Raw genomic sequence first — 12,340 nt, forward strand, 5'->3', positions numbered from 1 at the left:
CCTTTATTGTCTCATTCCATTCTCTCACAGGACCAACAAGCCAACACTGGTTACTCACCCCCATACTTTACCAATCCCTCAAATATTTTGTGAACAGGCTCCAAAAAAACTATATTGAGCGAGTATGTTTTAGAAATGCTTATAATATACTTATGAACCAATTGAGTGAGTGAGTGAGTGAGTGTTTTCCATGATTTGCAGTGGTTGGATGCTTCACAGCAACACATTAAGTTGTAGGCTACAAACCTCCTGAAACTAGTGCTTTTCTGATCAACCAGCCATTCACACTACTCAATAAGCCGTTCACATTCCATGCATCCACCGGAAACCAATTTCTTTACTTGGAAATGCCAAAGTACAGTTTGCGGGGATGCATTTGAACATGTGCAGGACGGAGCACACCTTGTACAATACAGTGATTCATGCGAGTCCATCTAATTCAGTGGACGGGGGAGTGAAACACAGCATGCGTGCAAGGCTAAGGTGGAGCAGCTCTTTTACCATCACATGATATCCCCGGGGCCCCAAAGCAGGGGCCCCACCCAACGGTTCAGAACGAAGATTCTCCCGTCTGTTTCATGTTCTAAAAAAACAGTGAGCCAAAATGTTGCGGAAATTAAGTTTGAAGTTCAGTTTGAGTAAATATTAGCTCTCCTGCAAATGTAACACAGCAATGTAGTATTTTTTTTAGGGGGGGGGGGGAATTCTCTTGAATTATGTGTGGAGCAAGCTGTTGTTTATTATAGTCGAGGTTGGATAACCTAAGATGGTTCAGAAAAGTAAGTGGTTCGGGTTTGTCAGACATAACCGTGACAAATGGGCCAAACCCAAACCAAGACACGAGGTAGAAACACCCACACAGACGAGGTCAGAAAGAGAGGGCAGCTCCATGACCAACCACTAAATGCATCCAAAATTCCCGGCAAGTCACATGATCTGCGAGATGACGTAAACTGGATCTCAATCTCAAACCAACTGTATCCTTCTACTTCTTCCCTGTATTTCACACGTGAGTCCCGTATCCCTACTGCGGCGCCCATCCAGCCTCTACTCCACCCTAACAACACTACCCCACTGACACTGAAGTAAACGGACAGCGTCCTCCTGGCCCCCGCCGTCTACTGGTCCCCCACTTTGATGTGCAGCTTGGAGGGGTGTGTCACCGTCCAAACACCCTGAGCGCCATCATCCTGCAACTTGTATCGCTTTTGACGAAGGCGGCACATTCCTTTGCTGGCCTTCTCATGCCACAATTTTTCATTTTTGTGACTTTCACTTACTCTCCGTTTCTCACACCTGGTGGTTAAATAACAAGCGGTACCATCTAGGGACGGGCAAAAGGAGGCAGCTCTTTTCTTTTTACCCACTGAAGGATATTGCCAGGCAGTGTATATACGGATGGTAGGGCGAGCCATGGGACTAAAGTGACTGGAAAATATGTGTGTCATACACACACAAAAGAAAGAAACATCACCTCTTTTCATGTTCCTTCATGCGTGCTCTGCCGTTCTGTTGACAACCTCTGCTCGCCCTCCATTCACCCTCTCTCTCTACCCGTCTTCTCTCGTCACACGGACGGCTGCTTCGTCAGTCGGTCATGTGAAAGTTCTTTAATATGATTCATGTTTATCAAAATTCTAGAGCATGCATAATACGCAGTACACCGGTCGGCAGACAGTAGACGAGAAATTATACGGCAGGACACTCAAGAGTCTGATTCACAGGGGAACATGATAAAATTAGTTTGTCTCAAACTAAATTAAGCAACTTTTAGGCCCCAATATATAAAACTCAAATTAAAACACCCACACACAAACACGCCTCACTGCCATTAAGAGTAACATGAGCACTGAGGGTTTATAAACTGTGATGAACGTACTTTTGTACCATATTTGAGTTTAGCAGTATGCGTCCAAGTCTAATGCGTCCAAGAGCTAACAAGCATTCTAATGTTATCGGATCACGTCTAACATCTGACAGGAGACTACCAAAGCCAGCAGTCAAGAGTTGAGCAATAAGCAAAACTGCTAGACACACAGGCTAGGCTTCGGGGAGAGGTTGAGAGAACCCATCTTGAGGTCCATTGGAAGGCCACCGTGCAGTGACAGCGACCAGGGACCAAGAGCCTTGGCAGGAGTATTAACATGCTCTGAACCACAACGAGAACAGCCTCCCCATTAGGCAGCCCCGACACTGGCTGTGAAGACTAAGCCACGCGTTGTGATAACCAAAATAACCAAATGTCCTGTCATTCATGGATTACAGACAACACAGTAGGGCTGCTCGATTATGGAAAAAAACCATAGTCACGATTATTTTGGTCAATATTGAAATATCGATTATTCAAACGATTATTTTTGAGTTTCAAAAAAAACAAAAACACTTTGTAAATGAGAACTTTGTAATTTCTAGGGATGCACCGAAATGAAAATTCTTGGCCGAAACCGAAAACCGAAAATGAGGAAACCAAGGCCGAAAACCGAAAACCGGAATAAATTATTATGCCAATTATTAGTAGGCCTAGTCCTACCATTGCATTTATAGCGATGACTGTGTACTAACCTCACTAAAATCAAGGCATTGCAATTCAAAGAATAAATCAATTACAATTATTAAAAGTATAAAAATATTTATTTAGCACTGAAAAAACAACAACACCGTTTTCCGTTTTGCACTTTGCAGACGGTCCCTAAGCTCGCGGATGATAGCCGACAGCTCATAGAAGCTGTCGGCACTTTGCGGACGGTCCCTAAACTCGCGGCTGATAGCCGACAGCTCATAGAAGCTGTCTCATAGCGAGCCGTCGCTAAAGATGGCTCGTTTGGATGAAAACAAGGTTGTAGCTGGTTCTCTAGATTACTACATTTAGCTAGAGGTGTCATTTGTTTCACAATGTTTCACTATATATTATATTGGCGCAGAGGCGCTTATCCAGACAAGCGTGTGCTGGCCGCGGTTTTTGTTTGCGTCATCACAATTTCCTGTTTCGGCCATGTTGTTTCGGTGATAAAAGTGTTTCGGCCAAAAGCCGAAAATGCGCTTTTGGGCCATTTTCGGCTGAAAATTTCCGGTGGCCGAAATTTCTGTGCATCCCTAGTAATTTCCCCTTAAAAATATATACAAAATGGTCAAATAGAAAATAATGTCCAGATATGTATCCAGCTGTTTTCTATAAAAAATAAAAAAATCGTTTCAACTCGATTATATTAGTTTGGTGATCGTTTCACCCTAAAATCAATATCACAATCAAAACTAGATTAATTGCCCAGCCATACAACACAGTACAATTGCCACACACAAAAAAGTGTGCTGGTTTTTGATGTGTAAGAAGGTGGATTCCATTGCCACTGTATCAGTTATGGTGCAAAAAGATCCTCCAGCCTGTTTGAGTAAGCCTTTCCCATTAGTGGGGTCCCCTTGTGAATTTAATGCAGATCTGTGTCAAGTAGTCGCATAGTTTGCCAGATCAGTTGCGTGGACATTCAATGCTATGGTGTTGCTGTTGCTGTGGGCAATGGCAGAGCAGAAGGGTTCAACTTCAACAAAATCCAAACAGAAGAGAAAAAGTTATTAAAATCCATCTAAATTTGAATCCCTCTCTTCAAAGAAGCATCAAGAATCTATTCTCTAGAAGAGTCTTTTTTTAACATCAGTGACCTTTGAAGGAAACAAACAAGACAAAGGTAACTTAACAAACTTCAATATCACAGTTTATGAAATTGTTAAATGTGTTGAAAAGTTAAATTACTCATTCTATCGTGAATGCGCATTGGCCACCTTATAATTAAAATTAAACTATTACGACAAGACATTTCTTTCATCGTTTCTTTCAAAATTTGAACAAATGAAAGATTTACATTTGTTCAAATTTTGATAGAGGTAGAAATGACAGGTTGATGAATCATCATCATACAGTGCACTGCACACACAGCCCATCCCGTCGGTGTTTGTACTCTCTCGCAAAGCAAACTCAAACATTGCTGAATTCGTTCTGTATGATTTGGACAGGGTTGCAAATAATTTCGTCATCCGTGTAAATTAAGTATTCTTAAGACTAAGAAAAAATGTACTTTAGAATATTAATATTCCCGTCTGAAATTGAGCGAGCACATTTTAACATTGTAGAAGCGTTGTGATGTAGGCGTGTACTGTGTTGATGTGGGTGTGACCTCACACATGCATCAGCTGCTTGTTGGCCCTCCCTCACCTAAAGCTATGTGTAAAATGTAAACATTCTGTTTATATTCTCACGGCCATGCAAGAAAAAAATAATATTCACACTCAAACTCTCCTGGTACCGACAATATGTATGCTCACCGGTGTGGTCTCAGCGGCATCCTCATTAGCTTGTTTAATTACATGTTTTTTAACAGACTGGGATAGTTGGAAGTTTTTATGTGTCATGGTTTGGCTACAACAAATGTGACAGTTTTGCTGCGTGAGAAAGAGGAGAGATTTCCATCTGCACTTTATTTGTGTGCATACACACACACCAGCTAGTCTCACGGTTTTGATTAGGAGAATGGCCAAGATGCTTTCCAAGGAGATCTAGGTAAACAGCTGAGGAATACAATATTTTCCACTGAGAAAAACGTGTGTACTTGACAAATGTAATCTGGGGTCATCGACTGGTATACCAGCACAATCACATACCATTAAAATGTTAGTTAAGAGTCTTTGTATTCACTTGGCAGTCTGAATAGTAAGAGCAGAAATGTACCCCGACCAGGAACCCAATGAACCACTACTGGTGTGACTTGAGGATAATGCAGGAGCATCAAGGTCTCCATACACTGCAGATCGTGAAAAAGGTCCTTGACTCAAAAGAGGCAAACACTGTGTGAAGGAGCGAGGGGGGAGGAGGAGGACAGGATGGGAGGAAGAAGAGTAGGCAGTAAAGAGAGGGAGAGAGGCACCGCCGTGTAATGCCTGCCTTTTAAAACTGACAAGCCTCACAAACAAAAAATGGCGAGCAGGGTGATAACTTTAAGAGAGAGACCCAGGGCCCTATAAACTCCTACCAGGCAGGAGGTGGAGGTGTGTGTGTGTGTGTGTGTGTGTGTGTGTGTGTGTGTGTGTGTGTGTGTGTGTGTGTGTGTGTGTGTGTGTGTGTGTGTGTGTGTGTGTGTGTGTGTGTGTGATAGACAGGGGATCAATGATGAAAGAGAGATGGACAGCAGACACCAGCAGGAGAAGAGGTGGAAGGAGAGGAGGTAGAGAAACAGAGGGGCAGAGACAGACCAGAGGATAGACTGAAAAAAGAAGTGCTGAATCATCATTATGTGTCAGCAGAGAGAGAGAGAGAGAAAGTAGGTCACTTCTGGGTGGGAGAGGAGGTGCAAAAGGAGGAGGAGGAGGAGTGAAGGGACCGAAGAAGCAAAAAGGGGGTAAAAACGAGGGGTGAGGAGGTGGCAAAAAGACTGCCCTGCCTGGGAATCAGGATGTTCAAATCCTCACTCCAGTTATCAAAGCTCTTTCATCAGAGGCTTCCTCCCTGGCTCCTCACCCGCTCTCCCCTCTGCCTTTGATGCCTCCCTCCCCCAAAACAGTAAGGGTTCTGTCCCTACATGCCAACAACAGCGATTATTCACCCTCCTTTTAGTTGCAGGTTTGAAGTGCAGGCCAGTAACAAAATAAACATGAGAGCAGAGAGTTTGATTTCCAGATGACGGTGTATGCATCGCTCTCTTGCTCGCACGCACGCGCGCACACATGGTGTAAAGGTTGTTCGGAGATGAAAAAAATAAATCAAAACTCACATGTAGGAAATCAGCAGAAGCGATTTCATGTACAATGAGCTCAGTGTTAGTAAAAGGATAGCTGCTACTGCAGTACCCAGTGCCATAGCATGACCTCATCCAACCAACGTCTAGTGTGAAAGTCCAACAAATTATGCAACATATAAATATTTTATTTTCCATACAAGGAGAAAACCAAGGAGAGTGCGCGCGTGTGCGTGTGCACGTGCGTGTGTGTGCGTGTCACGCCAAACTTCAGGCATGTGTAGATTAGATACCACTGGGAGCAGAGCAGTGGTTAAATGTGTCGTGGCGTGTCACCTGTGACAGAACAGGAGTTGTTAAAAAATACATAACATACCTGCGGCTGAATTGAACTACAGATACATATTTTGTGTGGACCTTTAATTATAGTGTAAATGATGCAAATCAGACGTATGAGGCTTTTATATGCCAACTCATTTTGAATTTCTGATGTCTACTTTTATATTCCCTACAAAATAAATGTTATTCCAGTTGGTAGTGTTTCTTACTGACTTTTCTTAATGTGAATCAAATCACAGATTTATTTTTAATGGGTGACAATTAACAAACATCACAAGCAATTTATATGCAAAGTAGGGGAAAAGGGATGGTGACTAAACCAATTTCGACTGGTTGGGTAAGTCGCCTAGTATCTATACATTGTGAAAATAATGGAGATTTATGAGGATCCAAAAATGAGTAAACACCAAATTATACATAGACTGCTGGAAACTATGTGAGCTATATGCACGTCACATGCCTGCGTAATGAGGGATGAATGAACGTTGAGTCGGAGATGCTGTTCTTTGTGTACCAGCGCTAAACTCCTCAAACCTACTCCCCATTAATTTGGTTATCTGAAAAACGGAGCACTGCATAAGCAAAGATTTCGGCAAAGTTTAAGCACAGCTATCAGAAGGAACAACCAATCCATTAAAAAGTAAAGTACGGCTAGACCAAAGTTATAAATCCGAGCGAGCCGCCGAAGCATTTATGAAGATCCCACTGCATCCACGAGATTGGCTGCCAAGCCTCCCAGAGCAGATACCCATCTCCCTCATTAATCTTGATAGCATGGGGAGATCCACACTCCCTCACCATCACTCACGTCTCAGCAATCACGGCAGTGGCCCGCTGCGCAAGTCCAGCGTGATCAAAAAAGTAATAAAGCACATTAATGAAAGTATAATGACCCATTGTTGCCACCAACTTCTATGGTTCAAGATAGCCAGGGTCGACTTTAAAACACGTCAACTCACTATTGACGTGATTGAGGTCTGCGCGGTAATAGCTGCTGGATTTATCGACACCTCATGAACGGCCCCCATCATTTCTACTGAGACAAAAGGTTCAGAGAACAGTTTCAAGGCTGCGTTTCTGTTTAGACCACAGGACTTGTTGCTCTGCTGAAAAGTAAAGCAGACGGTTGAGCCACTTAAATTTACAAGGAAGAAAAATTTGTTTATTATTAACGTCAACATTTTAATCCAGATGTCTGAGTGAACCGTTATGAGGAAGTTCGGATGATTGATTTCAGTTTCTGTCCCCCCCCTGCCCCCCCCCACACTACCACAGTCTGGCCCAATAATATGAAAAAGATTTGGAAATAATCTTTGCACTCACGACTCTACAAGGGTGTCTTAAGACCCCACCCACCACATGACCATCACAGCCGAATTCAGCCCTCCACCCCTCTCCCTGTCTGAGTCAGCGGACTCATTATCGGCGGGTGGCTCGCCTGAAGGGGTGGGGCCTTCACAGAGCCCTGATGTGGATTGAGCTTGATGACCGGTGTCAACTAGCTTGAAACGACGCAGCATTCGTGAAAGCTAAACCACCACTTTTCCACTTTCTTGTGTTCCATACGGGTTGTAGCCTATTCTGAGAGGCCGGGTCTATTCTAGTTCTATACTGTCTGTCTAGCAGCGGACCGGTCTACAAGGCCCCACCCAAGCATTATCACTGTGGTTCGAGACAAGACAAGGTTTCACTGATACAGTTACATGCAGCTGGCCCCCATTTTGGTCTGCAAAACATGGAAAACGTCCACTGAGAAGCATGCATTTAAAAACATCCATGTTGGAGATCGACTCCTCGTACAAGTGTTCATTATGTCTGATTACATAGTAAAACATACATATTAAAGCATGTTGTTTAACTTGGCAAGTAAAAGGAGACATTTTGCTTCATGCCAAGGAGGGATAGCTCATTCATTAAAAAAAAATATACACGGGTACACTTTCTTGTATGAGGTCTTTCGTCTCAAAGTCCCCCTCTGGTGATTGGTGTACTTATAACAAAACAGATTTGGGGTTGCTTGATTTGGACATCTCTGTACATTTTCATATTCACAGCATTTTGTCCAGACTGTTTCTCCCTGTGCAAAGTTCCCATCTATGCCAAAACTTCATTGGCTATATCTACATAAACTCAAAATCAAAGTGTGCAATCCAAAATACTATGTTTTGTTGCATTCAGTGACAAAAGTAGTCACCACAAATGCCATTCTAAACCACAAAGTCATTAGTTTGGTTTATTTTCAATATCATTTTTTATACCGAAAGTTACCTGATAATTTACAGTCAAATACATACTTGGGCACAGCGATCAAACACCAAATTCTTTACTCACACAGCGGCCAACAGCTGTAGGGGGAGTTAGCTCCACCGAGGGTAAACACGCAATAGGACAAGTTATTTATTTGTGCGAAAGTGGAGCCTCTGATCTCCAATAGCAAACTCTAAACCGCCGTTTAAGCCTCAATCATTTATAGATTAGCTTGGACAAGTATAAACTCACTCTGTGTGTGTGCCCTTGTGCATGTGCGCGTGTGTGTGTGTGTGTGTGTGTGTGTGTGTGTGTGTGTGTGTGTGTGTGTGTGTGTGTGTGTGTGTGTGTGTGTGTGTGTGTGTGTGTGTGTGTGTGTGTGTGTGATGAATGTACCACAATAAAAATATATGACACACAGAACATCAAATAGTGAAGAGAGGGGGGTGAAAGGTCAGGGAGCCTGAGGGTTAAGGAGAAGCCATGGGATCTCTCGGACGATCAAAGGGCTTTAACGAGTCTCCGTATGACAGTACAGGCACTACCATGGGCTCTTCAGCTCACTCCCCAGTGAAGGACAGAGCCCTCAGCCATCTGTTTGGCTGGCCAACGCTCTATCCATGCCTTTAACATGATGTTAAGACAGCACAAACACTGCACAGGAGGAGGAGAACCGCTACAAAACAATCGTCAGCTAAACAAGGTGGCCGGCAGCCAGCTATTTCAAGACACATCCTGACAGGATCTGAAGTAATCACATGTGCTTCAGCCTGGGCCAAGCCTTGAGGAAAAGCCAAATCAACCCACTTCGGTCATGGAAAGTAAACGCAGTACAACAAAACTACAGCAAAGACAAGAAAATAAGCTTGTGCTAGTTTGCGAGTGTCCCAGGTGATGAACAGTACCGTTTTCACCGGGTTCCCCCTTGAAGCAAATTACTTGAAAGGGTGGCAAGAGACCAGACTACATTTCTCATCGACTTCAGTAGAGAGGCTGAGCTGAGCGGGTGGGGGGAAGCCAGTGCTAGCTCAGAGTGAGAGCACCGGATGATGGTGCGAGTCGTAGAAGGAGAGGGCTAGAATAAAGAGAAAAGGGGGGATAGACAGAACAAGTACATGGAAAGTGGGAACATTGACGTTTAAGCCAGCTGGGGAGAAGATGCAGAGCTCAAACCATTGTCACAATGAACACTGTGTCACAGGATAATATAAAGAAATCATTCAAGATTTGATGTAGGGTGTCCTCCTAATGGCCCGTTGACAGCTTAAATGCAACAATGACAGAATTACGTACAATGGCCCCGTCATCTTCTTGAATTATGTCATTATGTGAATTGTGTGGCAAAGGTCCATTTTGTATGGTTTATTATATTTCTAGGCTCCTCCCAAATTGAGAAGATAGTTTGGGGGGGGGGGGGGGAACCATTATGTGGACTTACTGTCCATCCACCATCATTATCCCCAAACCCATTATCCACACAATGGAGTCCTAGTATATTTATAGTAACCAAGACTTGCTATAACAATGTTGCAGCAAGGTTATTCAAACAGTCAGCAGAATGATTAGGTCAGAACACCCTCTAAATGTGCCTAGTGGTTGTCCTCAGGCCAATACATGATAGCCCTTAGCCAGCATTTTCCACAGCCTATCATAGATAGGCCTGTCTGTGTGCCTTAACCAACACTTAGACCTAAACCAATTAAAGTCCTTATTCACAAAAAACAATTGCCAGTCTGGGAACCAAACCAATGATAAAATGAATAAAAAATGTAAAACATTTGCTGTTACAGTTAAGCTTTACACAACATAGTATTGTATGTCCACTAATGTAAGCTCATTATTATATTCATATTATTAAGTTAATAATAAAGAAGTGGAGCTAATATTTTCTTATGCACTTTTTCCAGAAGGCAGCCAAGGAAATAGCAAACATCTCCGTAAGCTAGCCTAGAGGGGTCAGGAATTCAGACCTTCATTCCATTTGTCTTTCTGTCCAAACAAGACCAATCTCTGTCAGTTACAAAGTGTATACGTGTCCGTTTCCAAGAGGATGCTCAGCTGGCGAAGTCTCATCGTTAAATTTCAAGTTTAAAAATAGAAACACATACGATACAAAAAAAGTAATAAAATATAAAAAGATAAGTTGTTTAATAGAAATGGATCAGAAGGATGAGATGCCAAGTGTCTAAATATAACACGTGGGCCGTGGGCCAGCCACTTCTGTGATGAGAGGGTTTTTTTGTGTTGCATGGGAGTCCGTTTTCCACAGTGAAATGTATCTAAACTAAATATAGATCCACCCTGAGTGTAGGGGATGTTCTGCTCCTTCTCAGACCATCGCAGAGAGAAAACCAGCAATCCAGCATTTATATCCCTCCCATTTACTAAGAATGTATTACAGTGTTGATGAATGAAGCTCAAGTTATTTTGCTCATCTGGACACTATATGCTTGGGAAATATGTAAAAATGGAAATATGTAAATGGGAGGATAATTAATTAATTAATGTAGTATAAAAATCTACAAAAAAAAACGGATTAGACCGCATAGCTGCAATAACAAACCTAACAAATTAAGTTGTGTTGAATGAAAGCGGTCTTCATCTAAATCCTTTTTCAATTGTAAAAGCAACTAAGCCAACTTTAGATTATTGCTTCTGAAGCGGTAAGAATCAACCGTTTCCAGAATGCTTTATACACCGGAATAGTTAAATCAAAGTCACAGTCATGTTTGAGCCCCTCCCAGTTAGTAGGCACAAGGCTTTCAGAATTTAAAAAAAAAGCCATGAAATAATTCATAGGAGTTTTTGATAAGCCTGTTAAAACATCAATAGCTGGAGATTAGGACAACTAATAAAGAGGGGAAATTAAATCAGCCTGTGAGGAAGAGAGCAAAGGAAAAACTAATTTTGAAAATGAAGAAAAAAATAAACAGTAGTTCTGTTGATCATTAGATAGGAATAGATCAATAAAAAGAATATACTGTATTTCACATTAAGTAGAACACAGATACAATGCACTTAAGAACACTGATAACGTTTCATTACCGAAGAAAATGGTTTGACGACTGGAAAATCCAGCAAACCCTTTGAGAACAAGATTCAATATCACGATTCACACTTGTTGGGAGTGTGATAAAAATGGGTCTTTCATGATTCCTTCACACATGGGCCGTAACATACATGCAAATCTACATTCCCAGTGTGCAGTTTCCTTGTTCCTCCTTTTGTTTCTCTTACCACCTCAAATTCCCCTCCTTTATTTAACAGTCCGTATACACAGTGACAAAGACCAACTCCAGCGTGCGCATGGGAATGTTGTGATGAGAATCACTCTAGCAAACTCCAAGCCTGACATTGCCAGACAATTAGAAGATGTGTATTAACATGTTATCTTTGGACACAATTGTATTGACCTATAGCCAATCAAAGCAACGAAATGTGCATATTGGTTGTTTATGAAAATGCCTCATCCGCACTCCTGTAGGACGCTCCTCTGTCATCATATCAAACCCGCCCCATATGAGATAAATGGTTGTGATTGGCTGAACCGGGGCCATGTCTGCTGGAAATCTATCTGAACGGGAGGAGGGCCAGATGCATATGCAAGAGCAAAGAAAACATGATCTATCATAAATCGACTGGTTCCCATGCCAATAAACTCCAGAACACGGGAGGGAATAAATACAATTAAATTTAAAATATTGCGTGGTTGATCAGGAAAGTCATATCCTTTTTCAAACCTCCTTGATTTTTGGATTGGTCAGATAGATTTGAAAGTATGATATATTGCTACAAGACATTTTTATGTACAAAACAGGGGAAATATCTGGAACCTCATGTATTATAGGAGTACAACTCCAGCGACAGGGCCAGAAGGGACCTGGCAAGTGTAATTAAACTAGTTAGAAATCTCATAGCCATGGCTCACGGCCCAAACCGATGAAGATATCACAGCACAGATCTTGCTCACTCCATCTCTCATGAAAAAGAATAACACTTATCTTGAACTCATACAGAAGACTGAACATCTG

The 12,340-nt window shown here is 42.3% G+C and overlaps 1 protein-coding gene across 2 annotated transcripts in view; it reads right to left on the minus strand.

Moving 5' to 3' along the window:
• Positions 1–12,340, minus strand: part of galnt2 (UDP-N-acetyl-alpha-D-galactosamine:polypeptide N-acetylgalactosaminyltransferase 2) — a 33,437-nt gene that overhangs the window by 17,921 nt on the left and 3,176 nt on the right. The gene's annotated exons all lie outside the window — the stretch shown is intronic.

The sequence above is a fragment of the Micromesistius poutassou genome (assembly GCF_964030765.1).
Source record: "Micromesistius poutassou genome assembly, chromosome: 12".
NCBI lineage: Eukaryota > Metazoa > Chordata > Actinopteri > Gadiformes > Gadidae > Micromesistius > Micromesistius poutassou.